We start from the raw sequence: 21,852 nt of genomic DNA, 5'->3' as shown, positions 1-21,852 counted from the left end.
GAGACAAAGAGTTTGCCTAAAGTGGGTCCGCGAAGGTGATAGAAATACCTATTTCTTTCAGATCACTGCCTCAATGCGCCAGCGACACAACCACATCTCTATTGTTCAGAAGGAGGACTGGAGCTGGACCCAAACTGAGGAGGAGACCTCGGCAGCCTTTGTAGACTTTTACTCGCAACTCTAGGGGCTTGATGTGGAGCAATCTCAGCAAAATGAGTGCTGGCCTAAAGTACCAACTATCTCAACGGTGGAAGCAAGAGATGCGACCATGCCAATAACAAATGAAGAGATGAAGAGCACCCTCTGGAGCATGCCGAGGGGAAAAACTCTTAGCCCGAATGGGATTCAGGCTGAGGTATACATCAGGCTACGGCACATCTTTGGGAAAGAGTTTCTGCGAGGCAGTTCATTATTTTTTCAACACAACCAAATTGCGAAGAAGTTGGGGGAGGACGTACCTCACCCTAATACCTAAGAAGGACTACCCTACTCGCATTTAGGACTTCAGACCAATAGTCCTATGCAACGTTGCTTACAAGGTAATTGCTAAAATACTTGTTAGCCACTTGAAAGGGTTATTGCCGAAGCTCGTCAGCCCAGAACAGGCAACTTTCATTGCTGGCCGCTCCATCTGTGATAATACCTTAGCAGCTCAGGATTTAGCTCATAGTATGATGCATGACAGACACAAAGATCCCATCATGATGATTAAGATGGATATGGAGAAGGCATACGATAGGGTGAGCTGGGCTGCGGTGATCGAAACTTTGGAGCGGATGGGCTTTCCTCTGCTCTGGTTGCGATGGGTCTATGCTTGTATCACGTCGCCAATTTTTGCGGTGCTCATCAACGGCTTCCCGTCTGGGTGGATCACCCCCCACAACGGCCTCCATCAGGGTGATCCACTATCTTCGTACTTATTTATCCTAGTGTCCCAACTCCTTATGAGTACTCTCAATGCCAAGGTCAGGGATGGAAAATTAACTGGATTCAAGGCCGGAGACATGCAGTTTTTGGATTTACTTTACGTAGACAATCTTCTTATTACTGCTCACGCGAACATGAGAAACGTGCATTGTGTTCTTGGCTATCTTAGAATTTACTCGCAGCTGACGGACCAACGCATCAACACCACCAAATCAAAGCTTTTTCTCCCAGGGTGGCTTAACACAAGTATGGCAGACCAAATTGTAGATGGGCTCGGAATAAGAAAGGCTAGTCTTCCTTTCACTTATCTGGGCATCCATATCTCCGATGGTCGTATTAAAGCTTCGGAACACCAAGGCTTGATCGAGCGAATGGAGAAAAAGTTGGCTGGATGAAAGAAAGGCCATCTCTCGATGGCTGGCAAGTTAACGTTGGTGAACACCACGCTATTGGCGATACCAACAAATTGGCTCGGGAGTACGTGAGTGCCAGACACTATGTTAGAGAAGATTGAGCAAACTGCTAGATTCTTCTTATGGGGAACTAGTCATCGTAGGGGAATGCATCTCATCGGTTGGGATGTGGTGACTTAGAATAAGGAGGATGGAGGGTTGGCGGTGCGAAGATTAAAGCTAGTTAGGGCAGCTCTTCTGGGCAAGCTAGCTTTCAAAGTACTTCATCAGGAGAATATACCTTGGGTTAACATTATGAGGGCCAAATATGGTGAGCTAGACCCTTGGGCAACCAAGGTGGCTCCAGCGTCGTCGTGGGTCTGGCGGGCATTAAACCATGTAATGGACAAGATCAAGGGTGGCTGCAGGTAGCTGATAGGCAACAATAGAGGTACCAGAGCTGCGACTGCTCCTTGGCTGGCTACTGTGCCATGGTGTAGACAACCAAGAGTCATGGGGCCAGCGTTGTTGGATGAAAACCTATTGGTTGCAAACCTAACGGATAAGGATGTCTGGACGCGGCAAAGAATTATCAGGGAAGAAGGTGAAGACTTGGCCTTCCAGATTGATGTTATGTAAGGGGAAAGGGTAGGTTTGGAAGATAACTGGATTTGGTGCATGCATCCTTCAGGAGAACCGAAAGTCAAATCTATTTACAATTTTCTTAATGTTGTCTCAACTAAAAGATGGATTGGCTGGAGAAAGCTCTAGGGACTGCCGGTGGTGCCACGCATCAAAACCTTCTGCTGGAAGGTTTGTAGAAACAGACTATCGATGATGTCCTATTTGCATGCGTTACGGTTGGTAGCGGATGACAGGTGCATCCTTTGTGGCCTGCATGGTGAGCTGGTCGCTCACCTTCTCTTCACGTGCCGCTTTGCCATGGCTGTGTGGGAGGAGATGAGATAGCTCCACCCGAGGATGATTTTCTTCCCGAGTCAGGATTGGCTTACTGAGGAGGTGCACGAGGAGCCAAAAAAAAAAACCTTGACATCAGGTGTTTGATTGCTACGACCCTATGGTGCGTATGGAAACATAGGAACAATAAGGTGTTTCGAGGAGAGAAAGTTGGACCAAAGTTGGACCAAAGTTGGACCTAAGGTGATAACAGCCAGGGCAACTCAGCTTGCCAAAGAATACATCAAGTCGTGCAAAGGAATTCAGAGAAAGCCCAAGAGCAGTAAGAAATGGGAACCGCCAGATATTGGTTGGCTTAAGATCAACACTGATGGAGCCATTTCCATGGAAGAATATCAAGGTGGGGCAGGGGTGGTCATCCGAGACGATCAAGGCAGAGCTAGTGTAATTGCTTGGGAGTCGTGTCCCAACGAGTCGACTCTACAAGCGAAAGTTTGGGCGATACGGTTGGGCCTTCGGCTGGCTTCGGGGGGAGGTCAAATATTATATTAGAAACTGACTCGATGGAGGCTTTCAAGATCATCAATGAAGAGATGAATATTCCCTGGAGACTCAGAAATCTGGTGGGTGAATGCAGGGTGTTGTTAACAAATTGTAGTAAATTTAAAGTTTAGCATATTAGGAGAGAATGTAATATGGTTGCAGACTGGGCTACAAGCCAGGGAAAGAGAGGGACAGAATTGTATCAGATTGGGTCACATTGGCCTTTCCCCCATGATCTATGTAAAATTTTGACTAAAAAAAAAACAGACAGTAACAAGCTATAATATTTTATTCTAATAGAACCCAAGTCAAACTGCAAACATAACCCGATGAGCCCAAAAAGATTGACCCAAAATTAATCCGGGCGTAAGCTATAATATTTTATTCTAATAGAACCCAAGTCAAACTGCGAACATAACCCGATGGGCCCAAAAAGATTGACCCAAAATTAATCCGCACGCCCGACTATGACCCCTACATCTACTGCATAAGTCTTACATTGTACTGTATTAATCTAATAACGATGCATCAAGGTGCATGCATGCCACTTATAAGAGGCAGGGAATAGATAGCACATCTTTATACAAGCGAATTAGGGAAAGATGTGATTAAGCCCAGCCCACCCAAACCCTCCCGATTTTAATTGGGCTAAGCCTAGTAATAGATGATGGCTTGAAAGCCTAGCCTGTTATGCCTGTAAATATCTATAGTTTTACTCCTGTATAAGTATATTTATATGAAAGTTAACTATTTTTATGGGAGGTCTGTTATTGCTCTGTTACGATGTCTCATTGGCTAATGAGTGGTAATGGGCTGTAATAATATTATTACTTGCCCAACTCAAATTGTTGGTAGGTTAAGCTGTAAACATAGGCTTAAGCCTGGCTTGAACTCAGCCCGACCCACCCAATAATAACTTATAATTAGGGAACCTCCTCTCATCTGGGCTGTTATCTTCCTCCTTCTCTATGCACCAATCAGCCTTCCACACCACGGCCTACACTATCTTGTCCTCTATACCTCTCTCTTGATGTCTCTTCCAAACCTCCCATTTGTATCAATCTTGCCCTCTGTCTTTTTCTCTCTAATCATATCTTCATTTTTTGTGCATCTAATTAAAAGTTTCTGTTGGCTAAGAGTAAATGGGGAATGATCTTATGCAGTTATTTTCATATTGTACTACAAATTCAGTCTTAGTAGTTACTTGTCATATTTTTATTTTCTTTGTTGTACGTGTCTTGTTCTTGTTTCCCTAAAACAATGCATGTAATGCATGCATGCACGCACTTGCATGGTAGTTAGTTGTATCCATTCCTTTTTTATGCATGGTAGTCAGTTGTATCCATTCCTTTTTTATGTATTGTGTTACTAACCCATTTCACCCTCACCATGCTCTTTTGATCTCAAATCCATATTCAGAACTCTAATTCTAACAATATGGTATCAAAGACAAGGCCAATGGAGCAACCAATGGTGGGGGCCACGACTCGATGGCTAGTTCGGGAACCTACATCACTTTTGGTGCTCCAAAGCTAGTCAAACTAGACTTCCCTCAGTTCAAATTCCAACGCACCTTAGAAGAGGAAAAGGTGGTGCTTGCTTCCTTTCACATGGAAGGAGATGTACAAATGTGGTTACAATTCCACAAGCAGTTGCATGGGGCCATGAATTGGGAGGAGTTCAAACAAGGAGTACATGCAAGGTGTGGTCCTAAAAAGTTTCAATATTTTTTTGCTGGCGTGATAAATTGATGCAGTTTTGGAGTGTCAAAAAGTATCAAACACAATTTGAACGCCTCTCTCACGAGCAGGTTATGTAACAATTATACAACAAATTAGTTGCTTCATCAGTGGACTCTGTGACAACTTGCAAGTCGATGTGAGAGATGGAAATCCAGCCATGCTAGAAGCGGCAATTGGCCTTGCTTGCTTGTTTGATGCTCGAAACTAGACTCTCCATTGATCACCAGTGTTGGGAAACAATAAATTTAGCCAGCCTATAGTGAAAATGTACCTCTACAAGATCTATTTCACTTAAAATGATAAGAGACAACTAAAATACAAAATATAAAGGCACAAGCAAACACTACGATTTTGACGTGAAAAAATTTCTTATCAACCAAGGGTAAAACAAAATCACGGATCTCTTTTATGAGATTAAATGAAGCACTATTTAAAAATAGCGACTACAAAATACTTATGATTCGATTGTTGTTACCCACAATCCTTTTGATAATACTTTGCTTGACTCCATCAATGCATTGAATTTCCGTGCTTGATACCCAACTTTGATGACAAGGTTCTAAGCTTACCTCTATAAGCCTTAAGACAATGTAAAATTGAATTTTCAATATAGTGAAACTCCATCAAGATGAAGTATTAATTTTCTCAAATCCTCTGTTGAATTGTCTCGAAGAAAATCTTTTGGCCTCTAGGAGTAGTACCTCTTTTCTTCAAAACTTTCCCTTTTATAGCCTTAAAAAAGGTAGGCTTCTCAAATTGTAACTTGGACTAAAAGAATGAACTCTTCATGACATGTTCAAACAAGTTCAAACAAGCCAATTAAAAATTGCTTTGAGTGACTTATGAAGCTGTTGAGCAAATCTTGTTCGAAGTTTGTTCGAACAACTTCGAATAAACTACAGAAGATTATTTTCTAGAGCTCTCGTGCAAGTCTTGTACGAACAACTTTGAATTAAGTATTCAGCTTTATCTTCTAGAGATCTTGGGCAAGATTCATTCGAAGTTGTTCAAACAAGCTTTGAATAAACTTCAAATAAGCTTCAAACAAGCTTCAAGCAAGCTTTGACCAACTTTCAAATGAATTTCAATCTTCGCTGCTCCAGCCCTATTTATCTTCCAAACTCCATAGGACATTATACCACAACTCATACAATAAAAACTAAAGAAAGTATCTTATGACTAACTTTATTTAATTACTAATTTATCAATTATAAAATCTAACATATAGCTCTAATGCACACTTATCAGCCTTCTACAATCAAGTGCATGACACCATAAGAAGTTAAAGAAAGAAGAGATCAGCCTTTGCCTACACTGCAATGAAAAATACTCCCCCACTCACCAATGCAAACACTTATTCATCAATGAAGCTTGCTAGCCTGAGGAGGAGGAAGACAATGGAGGAGAATTATCACAAGAAGCCGAAAAGGCTAGTGAGAGCAAGTCTAAGATCTCCTTCAATGCAATCTTAAGGGCTCATACTCACAAAACTATGAGATTGGAAGGTGCACTGTTTTCAATATTGGTGAAAAATTTTGTGGATTCAGAAAGCACACATAATTATATTAGTAGCATTTTGGTTGCTAAAGTTGGGCTCCAAGCATCAGAAGGAAGGCCATTTGATGTGACGGTATCTAGTGGAGAATGGTTAACCAGCCCAATCAAGTTCCACTCTATATCCAATGTATCTCGCTCTCGCTAGATTTTTATTTGCTACCCTTGGATGAATATGATATTATCTTGGGTACCCAATGGTTCAAGACTTTGGGCCCTATTGTTTGGGATTTTGCCATACTACAAATGTGTTTCACAGTTGTAGGGAAACAAGTTTCAATGCAGGGCATAGCATCTCCACAAAATAAATTGTAGTGAACTTTTGCTTAGAACATGTCTTAAAGCAAGGGTTTTCAGGGATGGTCTTATTTTTTTAATGCTATAGTCTCTTCACAAATCGAGCCAATCGACAAAGCCATACTTGCAATTTGAGGAGTTTGCTGACACCTTCTCTGAACCAGTTGGACTCCCACCACCATGCCTCTGCTACTTGCTGGGGTTGATCCTGTCAATATGCGCCCATATGGGTACCCGCACTTCTAAAAGATAAAGATTAAAAAGTTGGTGGGTAAACTGTTGAAATCAGGAGTTATACGACAAAGCACGAGCCCTTATTCTTCCCTTATGTTGTTGGTCAAGAAACATGGACCAAAGCTCTCAATAAGGCCACCATAAAGGATAAGTTCCTAATACCTGTGATCCGTTGTTGAATTGCATTGTGCTCGTTTCTTTTCTAAGCTAGACTTATGTTCTGGCTACTATCAAATTCGAGTTGATGCCTAAGACATCCACAAAACAGCCTTTCGAACGCATACTGAGCACTATAAAATTTTAGTCATGACATTTGGCCTGACTAATGCGCCCTTCTTTCAAGCCCCTATGAGTAACATCTTTCGTGATCATTTCTATAGATTCGTTCGTATTTTTTTTATGATATATTAATTTATAGTAAGACACGACATGAACATTTACAACATTTGAATGTGATCTTTGATATATTATGAACTAACAAGTTATTTTGGAGACACCTAGGTAGCCTACTTAGGACACATCATTACTCGTCACGGAGTGGTAGTCAACTCTTAGAAGGTTATGGCCATGACTAATTATCCCAAGCCGAATACCACCAAAGCGCTTAGGGGATTCTTTGGCCTCAGCGGCTATTATCGTAAGTTCATTTAGAACTACGGGAAAATAGTGGGGCCACTCACAAAGATGCTGAAGAAAGATGGGTTCGCTTGGTCTCAAGCTAAGGAAGCTTTCCTCAATCTGAAAGAAGCAATGACAAAGATGCCAATACTCGCATCATCCAATTTTTCAAATAAATTTGTGGTAAAATATGATACATCATGTTCAAGTATTGGTGTTGCTTAGCTATAAGAAAAGAGGCCAATTGCATTCTTTAACCGAGCTCTTAGCGGAAATAATTTGCTCATGTTGATTGATGAGAAGGAGATGTTGGCTCTGGTATCTGCAGTTCAAAGGTGGAGGTCATACCTACTAGGAAGAAAAGCTTTAAATACCTACGAGAGCAAAAGATCACCATTCTTGCACAACAAAAATGGCTCTACAAATTGATAGGGTTTGACTTTATCATTGAATACCAACAAGGGGGTGAAAACATAGTTGCAGATGCACTATCCGAAAGCAATTATGAAGGTGAAATTGTAGTCTCTTTCCCTGTTCCATAGTGGATCTCGGCTATCAAAAAAGGAGTTGTAAGTAACCCCAAGCTCCAACGGCTAGTTCAGCTTTGTTTAGCCTACAATGCCTTTGGCCCATGGAGGTTTCATAAAGGTGTACTTTTCTTCAAAGATCGCATTTATCTTGCAGGTGACTCATCACTCTTGCAGAATATTTTGTGTTAGTTCCATAACAACACACATGAAGGACTAGTCAAAACACTCCAATGCTTGAAGGTGTATTTTATAGGACCGGTCTCAAACATCTCAAAGAATTTATCCAAAAATATGATATTTGTCAGCGTGACAAAGTTGAGCACAGGCAATTGGCTAGACTTCTCCAACCTCTTCCCATTCCCACACAAGTTTCGATGCACATCAGCATGGACTTTGTGGAAGGGCTTCCACCTTCTCAAGGCTAGAAATCAATTCTCGTGGTAATCGATCGTCTGTCTAAATTCAGTTATTTTATTCCTTTAAAGTATTCATATACAACTGTAGGGTTTGCTAGTGTCTTCTTTGATCAAATTTTCAAGCTTCATGGTATGCTTGAATCTATAGTTTGTGATAGAGACACGACTTTTACTAGTGCATTCTGAAAAGAATTGTTCCAACTGCATGTGACTCAATTTAATTTCAGCTCCTCATACCACTCGCAAACTGACAAGCAAACAAAGGTAACTAATCGGACCATGAAAATGTATCTTCGTTGGTTCGGTAGAACCAAACCAAAAGAATGGATGCATTGGTTGACATGGGCAGAGTATTGCTATAATACAAGTTGGCATTTGGCAATCAAGAAAATTATGTTTGAGGTAGTGTATGGTTGCTCCCCTCCAACTCTATTATCTCATGTTCTCAGCACTATAAAGGTATAAACTGTGGAAGATGAGTTGTTGCATCATGACATGGCACCAAAGGAGCTGTATGAAACCTTGAAGAAAGCCTAGTCTTGTACGAAACATATTTATGAAGATAGATTCACAGAGAACTAGAATTCTTTGTAGGGGATTGGGTCTATCTTAGACTCCAACCCTAGAGACAAGTTTCCTTTGCTATGAAGTGAAATATGAAACTTGCTCCCGAATATTATGGGCCGTTCAAGGTAATTGAGATGATTGGTTCTATTGCTTATAAGTCTAAACTGCCGAAAGATTCAAAAATGCATCCTATATTTCATGTTTCAATGCTCAAACCAAAGATTGGGGAATGCTAAGCAGGTCATTGAACAACTTTCAGAGTTAGGTGAAGCATCTCGAGAAGTTCCAACTCTGCAAGCACTATTAGATCGGTGCACTAGAAGAGGGAAAGTTGAAGCATTAGTGCATGCAAACCACGTGAAAAAATTTGGATAAGTTAAAGATGCGATTTCCAAATCTAGCCCTCGAGGACAAGGGCTTTGTTTAAGAGAAAGGGAATGTTACTAAGAGTCTTAATAGTTGTATCGTGTCATATTTCTTTTTCTTTTGTTGTATGTGTCTTGTTCCTATTTCCCTAAAACAGTACATGTAATTAATGCATGCACGCACTTGCATGGTAGTCAGTTGTACTCATTCCTTTTTTATGTATGAGTCATTGGTAGTTTCCTTGTTAGAGTCCTAGTCTTTTGGCAATGTTCCCCACATCTGCTTACTGGGCAAGATAGGCGTAAGTCATCAGTTGCAAACGAGTTTATAAAATGGAGAAGAAATGAGTGCAAAGATATAAAACTTTTATCTCCAAATTAGCTATCTACAGTAGGGATTGGCTCCCTTTAACAATCTTAGTATCTTCTTCTCTTCCACTATTGGTTGAGCAAAGAAGAAATCTAAACCCATTTCACCCTCACCATGCCCTTTTATTCGATCCCAAATTCATATTCAGAACACTGATTCCAACAAATTGCTTGCGGTTGAATACCATGGTGTCAATTAAATAATCCACCGTAGAGAATGCATCCTACTTGTTTGATGAAATGTCTTGATATCGAACCAGCTACTTTTCATAAATCTCTTTTGTTTTCACTTCTTTTGAACGGAAAAAGATTGTTAGTGAATGTTTGCTAGTCTAAAATTCAGAAAATGTTTTATACTCACATGGTAATATGCAGGTTTAAGAAAATCTGAAGGCAAAGCAGCATGAATGAAATGTGTTAAAATCCAGAAGTGGGTACACCACCAATAGGATGCCTTGGGTGTACCCACTTCTGGATCAAGGAAAAGATTTATAAGAAATTAGGAACGTATGTGGTACGGTAGCATCTATTCAGATTTTAACCTGTTCACACATCAACTGAGAAGAGTGAAATTGATGCATTATTTTGTATACAATATTCTTCTATCTCCACATCATTCTCATCAATTTAATTTAGTTATCTTTGCAAGGCATATGATTCATTTACTTGTAATGAGAATAACTGATACTTCTGTTGAATAAGGAAGTCTTTTGAGTCCAAAGATGAAAATAGAGACTATGATTGCTGCATAGTATGCTATTTGATTTTTTTTTTTTCATTATATGGTTTACTACTAGCTTGTTATTTCTTTCTTTTCAACTTTATATAATTGTTCCTGTTTCTTAATTGATGTCTTCTAGTTAGATTTATTATAATTTGCTTATACTATACCATATTTCTACAAAAAATATCTATATAATTCTGTACAGAATTTTGTTTTTTGACATTCAGCAGGCTCTTCACATTTGCTATAAAGACATGAAGTTTTTATAAAGACCCACAAATAGAAGAATGATGAACTTCTAGATGAGTATATATTATATTTGTTAAATGATGGAAAAAATTATTATTATACTATGTCGGTAAAGTTTCACTGACGTTAAATATTATTTGTCAAATTATATGCAGATAGTGTCTATTCTGAAGCTGCTAGATGTAAAGCAACTATATGCAGATATCCATAAATCAATGGAATAAATGATGGCAAAGTTAAAAAAAAAAGATGCTTATTCTCATAAACCAGAGTGATGGTTGGTTGATACTGGGTGGTGGTTAGCGAGAGATAGTGATAAATTATTTTTTAATTTGCGAGAAATGAGAGAGAAAGACAAACTCTTTTTAGTTTTCTTTTTTACTTTCCCACTATGTGTAGGTTTCTATGGTTTGTGCTTCAGTGATATGGTTCAGATCTAGTAAAAGCCCCAATATGTTTTTATATAGATAGTAAATATAAAATTTATACCTAATATTAGAGTGTTTTTTTTTTCGTAGAGCAAATTGTTCATCAATTAGTTTGATAAAAGATTTAACGGTTAAGATTCTCAAGAGTATAATAAAAATGTGAAAAATTTAAAAGATATTACCAATTCAATAGGTAATTATTATTTTTTAAATATATTATCTTGCACATTATTTTTTGACAATTATATTATATTAATAATTTATCAAGTAAAAGATATATATATCTTTAACTGAGAGTAATATATATATATCATAATAAGGGTATTGATGTCTTTTTATCTCTCATTAGTTTAGGGTGATTTAAAGTAAATTTAATAACCGATAAAGATAGAATATCATATTTAAATTAAAGCCTATATCCAAAGAATCAAATTTACATTGTTTAGTATTAAATCATATCTTCTATAATTAAGGCATAATTATATCTATCACAATTATATTTAAGAGACAGAATTCTTAATTGAAGAAAACGTATAATCTGGCACACGTATTCAAATTTTCTTGACTAATATGCCACTTTTTTTATATAATGAATATAAAAACTGGCTATTATGGTCGTTAGATTAAAATTATAAATTTTAGAGGGTATTGAAGTATTTTCCCTAATACTAATAGAAATATGAGATGAAGTATAGGAGTTAATTACTAAGGATACATATCTACACAATTCCAGTCACACACACAAAAACTACATAGATTACAAAAAGTATTAATTTGAAAGTATTACTCTAACTAGGAGGTAAACATATTTCCCCCAAAGTTGATATAACGTGTCTCTTTATTTCTATTTAGAAACTAGTAACCACGAGAGCCATTGAGGCAACAACTGGGGGGAGGCTTTTGATCTTCAACACTAAGGAGTGTTGCCTGTGGAACATAATAAAAATTTACAATGAATATATTTAGAAATGTTATCATATTTAAAATAAATTTAAGAAATAATTATATTTAGACACCAATCTTGACTATCATGATTTTTTATATAAACTCTCTGAACTATTAAAAATGTCTTACCCCAATAATGCCGAGAAGTTAAATGTACTTTGATAAATTATACAAGTATAATATACCATATAGCGACTAACGTGACTCGCATGTGATGATTTATGGATAGAAAAAAATTATAAAAGTCTAACAGAAGAAGTATTGAAAATATTTTCAATAGTTCAAAAAGTCTATATATTTAGAGAAAGTATGTGAAAAATGTGATAGTTCAAAGGGTCTAAATATAATAAATTCTTAAATTAACACTAAATAAAATCTTTTAAAAGTTCCTTATTTTCATTTATACCTTAGAGGGGATATCCTTAGTTGGAGCATAGTTAGTAAAGGTAAATAATAAGGATACTTTAAATCGAGAGTAGAGTATGCTAAAGATAGAGAAAAGAAAATTATCTTTTCCCCTTAAATGTATCAAATTTTAATGCTTCATTAGTTCACAAGGCTATCAACTTTAGAGGAAGTATATATATAAATAAGAGATTTTAGAAGAATATACACAGAAAACCTGTACAATATCTCGTACTATGAGAATTAAGAACAGCTTATTAGCTGGTAACTTTTATTCTTTTTGATTTACCAATCGAAAATTTCCCGGGCCCTTAAAAGAGGTAATAGATTCACTTTCTACTATGCTTTCTATTTTTCTGTTATATACTATCATATTTTGGCACAAGAAGGCTTTAATGGTTTTGTATTTTTTTATATTTTATAAGCATAAATGACTCCCAACTTATAAGACTCTTCTCACCAAATAGACAAAAAAAAAAAAAAAAAAAATTTGTACATCACCTAAACAAAACTATCATATTATGTTGAATTTTAGTGACATCATTTGGGCTTTTATTTTACACGTAAACCGCTCGATTTCTTATTTACCTATAAACTCTTCTAAATTTCATATTTGCTTATAAAAGCTTTTAAGTTCATGGATTTTTCTTGGAGATCACTTAAGACTCTTGATAAGCTAAGATCTTAATAATTTAACAGATGAAAAGACATAATTATCTTTAAGTAAATATGAATAAGAGAATTTACGTATGTTTAGAGTTTCATTAATTTATATTTATCTATATGCAAATAAGGGATTTTAGAAGCCCTGTATTTTAAATATTTGTAAATCACCGTCTATATTTTATTACCAAATATTTGTAGGTTATTAAAATAAATATTCCATCCAATTCGAACTATCTTTTGCTAAAGTAACTATAATATCTTACTCCTTTTTCTAGAGCATGATGATACCTTCTTTTCCTATACTTAAAAATCTCAGAAAGTAGAAGAGGAGCGAACCTCAACCCTCTCTTCTCTTCCATTGTTTATTAGGAAGCTACGTGCATTCAAAGTCTCAATTTTAGATTGTAAAGGAGAAGAAGTTCTTGGTGTCAATATAGGTTTAGGTTGGGTAAGGATGTTTTAATAGTCTCCTTATTTAGTATAATTAAACATAGAAGTTTGGTTGGCTTTTACTAGTAGAGTGTGCTCTTCTGCAAATATTTAATAAAATATAAAGTATAAATCTTCTAATAGGAGAGTATATATAATCTTTTTGACTGTTAAATGAATCCAACTTTTAGGTTGCAAGGAGATGAACGGTACACATATAAATATGAGATTTTAGAAGAAAAAAATATATTATATATATTTATACATAAAACCTCTAAACTATTTTTGAGTCTAGCTAGCTAGATATTTAGGGGGAGTGGTGGAGAAGAAATGATGGAAATAAAACAAAGCGTGTGCACACGACTGACCTACAGTAGATCTTTTTTCCGTCTGGTTAGTGATCGTAGCAAGGGGAAGAGGACCACGATAAAAGCTTGGACCTCTGTTTCTGTTTGGAATTCCCCTCCTGTATGGGTGGCCTCCCAGCCATGGCCTCTTCCTGTTTGATAGTAGGTTTCTGGGATTAATGGCCACAGTGGGATATGGAGCCCTCACAAGAGGGATGAGATCTCCAATGATGGCCAAGAGCATTAACAAAGCAAGGAGGATCTTTCTGGGAGCCATATATTACTTTCGTATGCTTCTTGAGTGAGTGGCTCCACTATTTATAAGCACAGGAATGAGATAGGTTTGTTGAACACGCACACCAAGAAGAACGTTCTTGGACCTCAATGAGGTCTTCTCTCTGGCTTTCTTTTATCAAAGTTTTGACTGACTTCACCACTGGGAGAGGGAAGGGCCCGGACTTCACCACTTGTACGAAAAATACTGTCTTTTTAATCGTTTTTATATTCTACTCTTTTTGAATATTTATTATTTATTAGACTTTTGTACTTTATCTTTTTGTATTAAATATTTTGGATTAATTTTAGTTCTGTTTTCTCACCTTCACTTAAAAGAAATTATTTAAGGATATTACCATAATTTGGATTTGTAACTATTTGAATTTATCTGTATAGTAACTGACGGTTAATAAAACTATTTAATCAAATTATTATTTTATATTATTTTTTGTGAAAGAAATATTTCTTTTTTCTTTTTGAACGACTTCATGCCGATTGATAGTATCAACCTTTTATCGAAATCGAAAAACTATCAAGAAGCATTTTATTATGATTTGAGTAAGCAAGACCTTACGGATATAGTTTTCGATATTAACAGACAAGCGGCAAGTTCATCTTGTAATTGCTAGAGTTATTTTAAATAATATTTAAATAGTTATGAATAAATCTAGAAATTAAAAATATCTTAAAAGGAGTACAATCATATGTCCTCTATGACTTTTTTTAGCTATTCTTTATGTTTAGTAGCATCAAATTTTAAAACCTTAAGATTTTGTATATCATAGCTAATAGCATCTTGATCAATTTCTGATTAGTAACCCAGTGTGTTATTAACTACATATTTTCAATACGTAAATGCAGATTATTGGCAAGACATATAAAATTAAATAAAACTAGAGAAGTCAATCCATTTGACAGATTAAGAATCACAAATATATTGTTCACACAATTTTTCAAATTTTAGTATTAAATTATTATAAAATAAGAATAGAATAATTAAATATTAAAGATAATTATGTAACTTTGGAAAAGTAAGAGACCCGCCTTATTCACCAAATATTGGCTAAGTCGCATAGGCTACCGGTTCAAACATTGGGTTAGCCAGTTTTTATTGGATCAATTGCTTTTCTTCCCCATTCATTAGTCCAACCATTTGATCCAGTTATGTTCTAATAACTATGTTGGGAGGTCTATGCTGAGAAAAATAATCTCGCCTAAAAATTTAATCAGCATTTCTGAGAAAAATAATCTCGCTTTATTGATTTTAAAGATACTGTTGCATAAAATCACTAATAAAATCTTTCCAAAAAACATTCAAGCAATAATTATGGAATATAACAGGTTAACAAAATTTAGCTATGAAATGATGTGTATAATTTTGTAGCCCTATTACGACTAATCTTAAGGCCATAAAAATGCATAGATGAAATAATTTTCTCCTATAGCATTTCGGCTATATTTCTAATTAGCCAAGTGCTAGGTGGAGAAGAGAGCAGTTCTCTCTCTAGTGGGTTCGTTGGCTCCTCTCCTCTCCTCTTCCTTCTCACTTTACCCTCTTTTCGCCCTCGCTATCACTAGTCTCACACCTACTCTCCCATTTGCGCCGCCGTCGTCCATCATACTCCGATTACTTTCTTGGCCGTCTGACTAGCCGCTATAGGAGCCGAGTATCGTGGATCTCACCTAAATCCTCCCCTTAGCCTTCTGTGTTGCCACAAACTAAGTTGAGTGTTGTGGACCCTATTTGTCCCCGTCTGTTCCCACCCACAATAGCCGACAGTCCTAGTCTCATCCCATCCACACCTCACTCCATGATTCGTTGTGCTTAGCCTCACTTCCAAATCTACTGCCTCGCTTTTGACTCTGCCGCCTCGCTTCTAGTTCTGCCGATTGCTAAGATCTGCCATGGTTTTGTTCTCTTTGAGTTTTCTTCCTTTCTGAGATTGAATGCCTCTTGTGGTTGTATTTGGATGTATTAGGCAGATCGTTTGCCCTCTCCTTATCTTTGGTTGTTTTCTTTTTCTTCTTTATTTGTTCTAGGTTTTATTCCTAGATTCTTAGGTTTTCTCAAATGGGGTCTTCACGTGTTTCAATAAATACACAGGACTTTGTCACTGCCAAGCTTGGATTCTTCTCTATGGTTGAGTACTCAGCCTTCCAAGACTTGTTGTTCTTCGTGTAGTGTTGTCGGCTGGCTAAGCTGGAAGCTTACTTCTAGAGTGCTGACTCTTTCTCCTCTGTGATATTATACTTGAGTATTTGTTTAGATACTTGCTTTAACTATCGTCCGGTCTATAATACACAAGTGAGGAGCTTGTTCCTAAGGCTATTGCCATATTCCCCCTTTTTTCTATTGTATAACATTGTAATCCATTGTTTGAAATGAATGATATGATCAGCCTATGACTTTATTAGAAAAAAGAATGGTATTACTGAGCGATTAATTAGAATCTTCTTAGTGTTCTTGACTTTTTTTTATCATTCTAAGTATGCTCACCAAATATTATACCAAAGTAATTGGGTTCTAAACTTATTTACGAGATCAGACAACTTTTAGTCTATATGGATGCATGTAAGCACGTGACAAAAAATCAATTTTTTTCCAAAAAAATTGCTAATTCAATGATTGATTTTGGGCACCCTATGATGCCCCTATCGAAATTTTGTTTGAAACTAAAATGCCATATGACAGTCCAAGGGCATCAACGATGCAGTATATTCTGAACCAGATCTGGACCAATTTGGATGTAAGAAAATTATAAAAATTTAGGTGGTAGTAGTTTGGAAGTTAGAGTTCTAATGGTTTTTGTTTCATGTAAATCAAATGTTAGGATGAAAAGATATAAATAAAATTGTAAAGAAAGGTCAGAACGAAATAAATTGATAAATATCCGACGTTATGACAGACATCGGAGGGTCACAGATGGCTAAGGGTGGTGGTGGATGGCTGTTTAGTAGAGTGGCTATTAGAGGTGATGATAGATATAGGTTGAAGGTAGATCTAGATTTTTTAACTTAGATATACTCCTAGGAAAATAAATGACTATGATTAACTTTCTTCTACTCCTAGATTATCTTACTCTTACTTCTAAGATAAACTCAAGACTAAAATAATTATTTAATATTTGGATGCTTGGATGAATAAACAATGAAGCCAGCCCCTCTATATATAGAGGTTGGGCACAATGATTTCTACTCAGACTTAGCCCTAAAGGCTTATATAACTCGAAATATGACTTACCTTAGAGGCTTACATGACTTAATTGAATTTGCATTAATGGCTTACGTGACTTAATTGAACTTCCCTTAGTGATTTACATGACTTAACTAGACTTGTCTTAAGGGCTTATATAAGAGATAAGTATAAATCAATCAAAAGATAAATATACTCGATTCATCAAGCCCAATGACCTTATAATGCGATCCGATCTAACTAAGTTTGCATCACAGTAGTAGAGGCTGACTCAAAAGACACTGGGATATTTAGGCTAAACTCGAGCTTATCCACTACTAGATCGATAAAGGCAAATGATGACACATTTTTAATCTTCTTTATTCCCTTCTAAATATTTACAAAGATATTTGTTAGAATAACTTAGTAACTAAGTTTTCTTTCATATACAAGGGCTTGAGTTCACTATTTATAAGTTATCTAAAGTTTGAATAAATGAAAAGAACTGGGACTTTATAATATAACTTTTCTCTAAGTGTTAATGGAAGTTTTCTCTCTTTCTTACTTCTATACTATTCGAGGCTTACTTCATCTTGCGAAGAAATTAAAGAGCCATGCGGATTTATCAAAACACTCAAAAATGTTATTGTGTAAATTTCTAATTCTTTTCGTGATTGATATAATTTTATCCTAAGTATCCAAAATCACAAAGAAAATATTTTATATATGTGAATGGTGTGAGAAATAAAATTAATATAAATAAACTTAGGATTTTTTTGTGTATACCCTTAAATTTTTTTTTATCTATTTATATGCCTCTCTAAAATTTATATTTGCATCTATAATATATATATATATATATTATTTGCAAAGATACATATCCGGTTACTTTTCAAGTTAGGTATCAATAATTTGATTGGAAAAAAGAAATAAAAATTTATAAATACTATAGGATAGTTTCATCTTTTATGTCTAAATTATTTAAATTTTAACTGTTAGTTAATTCTAAAGGGTAATGCATGCAAAAAAATAAAAATTTAAAAGAATATATATATATATATATATATAAACTATATGTTTTAAAGGGTATATATTTAAATATCAAACTTAGATTGGATGCAAAAGAATATTGGAAGTTAGATATGAATGTATATGGTGAGCACACTTAAAACAATCAGAAACTGTAGTTTTCTTTTATATTTATTGCTTTCCAAAAGTCACGGCGCGCCATTTTTCCTTCTAATGATTTCGCCAACCGCACGTCTTGTCTTATACATTCTTCCATTCTGAGTTGCAGGTCGTGCAGCTCCACAAGTCCACCCCTTTACACACACCTAGTGATCTCAAACGGAGAGATAATATTATTTAGGGAAATTTATTACGATCACGCTCCCATTTGTTTTTATTATCTTTCAACTCTATCATAGTCAACCTTTTAATTTAATTTTAATACCTCAAAAATATCTTGAGTTAGCTTTGCCTTGACACTAACTCTATCGTTTTCTTTTTCTTTTTCCTTTTGTGCATGACTCGTGAAGCAAACCCTAATAAAAGAGATAATAGAAATCCACCTGATACATTCATGAACTATAAAGAAAATCAATTAATTTGCGTAATCTACTTAGCTATTAACCATCTTGACTACAGGTCCAAAAAGCGAGCAACTCTTAGAGCATCTCCGACGCTTGCAAAAGCTCTAAATATGGAGCCAAAATTGGAGCACGAGCCCGGTGCACTCCAACGCACCGGGTTCCATATATATTAAAATAATAATATAATATATATTATTATATTAGTTATTAATTACTTTATAGATCATCTTATCGTTATTATTTTTTAATAAAAAATATATTGTTAAAAAACTCTCATCGAGATCTTTAAAATAAGAGCATAATATTCAATAGTTTCAGAAGTAATTTTAAATTACTAATTTTTTAATTAAACGCCCTTATGTTTGATGTATTTCATATCTAATGTATTTTAATTTTTAATATTTACATTAGGGATAATTTTGAGTAATTATATTTTAGGATACATAATTTATTAGACTCATTTTTATAAATAATAAAAACTTTAAATTTAAATTACCTTAAAAATAATTTAATATTAGACTCATTTTTATAAATAATAAAAAAATTAAAATTTAAATTAACTCAAAAATAATTTAATATTGGACTCATTTTAAAGGTTTCGATGAGACCTTTCCAATGATATTATTTTTGTTAAAAACTGATTAGTAAAACTAATTATATACTCAGTTTAACTAACTAAATTATTTAATAAAGGATACAAATGGAATTAAAATTATTGAATATAATAATTATTGGGCAATTTTGTTATTTTCAAAAAATTGAAATGACAAATGGAGCCCGGCTCCATTTTTATGGTGGGGCTCCAAGTTTGGAGCCCCACTATTCCTAGCTCCAAATTTAGAATTTGGAGCCCAATTGGAGTTGCTCTCAGGGAGCCTATTAGCTTGGCGCCTCTAGATGAGTCCTTGCCTCTATAGCTAGTGCATTATCATAGTGGCCCAGGTAAATAGTTGCAACCTTGATGAAGCAATTGGCATAGCTACATATATAGTAGAATCCCATCACCCCATAACCCCCGGTTGAACCTCCTTGCCAAGCAATTACAAATGATATCATCCAAGCCTGGCCTGAGAGGAGTACAACAGAGAGAAAGTTGTGTTGGATGAGGTAGCAAGAGAGGGCGAGTAGGAACTATCTCCCGAATGACAAAGATAGTACAATAATTTATGTTTCTAAGTACCTTATTTTTCCTCACCTTCCAAATTGCCCATATCACGTTCAAAGTATAGGCAAGCTGGTCCTAGGATAAGTTGTCCTTGAGATGCAGAAGCCATCCATCTAGACTAATCGAAAGGGGACACTTAAGACATAGCTTGCAAGCAAACAACATGGTTCTAGTGAAGCTGCAACATAGCAGGAGGTGTTACACCGTCTCCAACAACAAAGAGCAGATAAGGCAAAACCCCCACAACCTTAGGGATCCTACTATGCACAAGTTACACCAACCGGGAGAGCACCTACCAGACATCGCCAAAGAACTGTCTAAAGCAAAAGGGTAACTCCTTTGCAGTGCCAAATAGTTTCCAAACATTCCTGTCTAAGCCATGGGACAGAGAACAAGACCAACTCCCTTTTGAGAGGGAGATGAAAGCTGACTTGACAATGAATTCAACAAAAGGGTTAGCAATCCAAATTAGCCGATTAGGTCTGTCCCAAGTAGTAGGACCTACCATTCTAGGAATAGCAACAATAACCTTTAAGGGAAGATAGAATTGTTTAGTTTTGAATTCCATGGTCACCTTGCATCAAGTGACTTACAACCGAAACATTGGGCTGTAGGCTAAGACTCTAGGCAGCCAAGGGTCCTCGAGGATGGAAATGGAGGATCCATCACCACAATCCATCACACTCCTTTCCTGAGGTGGGACAGATTGTAAGAAAGAGAGGACCAAGTCTAGGAAGCTCTAGAGCATTAGCTTGCCTTCCTAAAGGTGGAAAGACAAATATATTGAGCCTTTAACAACAAAGCCCATGCCTTTCCCAATTATTGAATCAAGAAGAGATTAAGAGAAAAACTAAAAATTATGTATTCATTCTTTCTCTGTTTACAAGCTAATTTAGGCTTTTATAAGTAGCCCTCTAACAAACTAACTGCCCAACGAATGAGAAAAAATTCAGCTGTAATAGCCTAACTAACTTCATCTTAATACAGTTGTAATAGTGTAACTAACTTCATCTTAATACTCCCCCTCAAGATGGACGGTGAAGATCAAGCACAGCCATCTTGGATAAAAGAGAAAACAAAGTAGAAGCAGGTAATGCTTTGGTGAAGAAATCAGCTAATTAATGTTGGGAGCGAATAGGAAGAAGCTTGATAAATCCTTCAACAATCTTGTCACGCACAAAATGGCAATCTATTTCAGTATGCTTGGTGCATTCATGGAAGATGGGATTAGTAGCTATATGAACCGCAGCTTGATTATCACAAAAAGCAAAGCTGGAGCAGTTGAAGGAACATGAAAGGCTTGGAGTAATTGATGGATCCAAACAAGTTCACTAGCAGTTGAAGCAAGAGCACGATATTCTACCTCGGCAGAGGACCGAGACAAAGTAGTTTGTTTCTTTGCTTTCCAAGAAATTAAGGAATCACCGAGGAAGATGCAAAAACCATTGACAGACTTTCTAGAGTTTAAACAAGCTCCCCAATCAGCATCAGCAAAGGCACGCACCTAAAAACTAGAATCATAAGAGAATAATAGACCCTGTCCTGGAGTAGACTTGATATATCGAAGTAGATGATGCATGACATCCAAATGAGGTTGGCGAGGTTGAGAAACAAATTGACTCAGTTTGTGCACAGCAAAAGTAATGTCAGGTTGTGAAATAGTAAAATATAAAAGGCAACCAACTAATCTTCTATAAATTGTAGCATCAGGTAGGAGATCACCTTCAAAAGCGCTAAGCTTAAGCTTAGGATCCATTGGTAAAGAAGCTAGTTTAGTGGCTAAAAAACTAATATCCTCAAGAAGTTGCAATGAATAATGTCGCTAAGAAAGAACAATTCCCTTCTTGGACCTAGCAAGTTCTAATCCAAGGAAATATTTGAGATTGCTAAGATCCTTCAATTTGAATTGGCTATGAAGAAAGGTCTTTAAAGAATTAAGAACTTGAGAATCAACTCCGGTGATTATGATGTCATCTACATAC

The 21,852-nt window shown here is 36.0% G+C and overlaps 1 long non-coding RNA gene across 1 annotated transcript; it reads right to left on the bottom strand.

Annotated features, from left to right (window-relative positions):
* Positions 1 to 11,553: 11,553 nt before the first annotated feature.
* Positions 11,554 to 13,957, bottom strand: LOC140796679 (uncharacterized). The gene is made up of 2 exons (XR_012110503.1): positions 13,687 to 13,957; positions 11,554 to 11,800 (listed from the first exon to the last, which is right to left on the bottom strand). It is a non-coding gene; the product is annotated as an uncharacterized lncRNA (long non-coding RNA).
* Positions 13,958 to 21,852: the final 7,895 nt, after the last annotated feature.

This window comes from Typha latifolia, chromosome 10 (assembly GCF_019914945.1).
Source record: "Typha latifolia isolate L0001 chromosome 10, TyphaL0001v2, whole genome shotgun sequence".
Classification (NCBI taxonomy): Eukaryota; Viridiplantae; Streptophyta; class Magnoliopsida; order Poales; family Typhaceae; genus Typha; species Typha latifolia.
The sequence above is the reverse complement of the archived record's forward strand: the minus strand, read 5'-3'. Positions and strand labels throughout refer to the sequence as shown.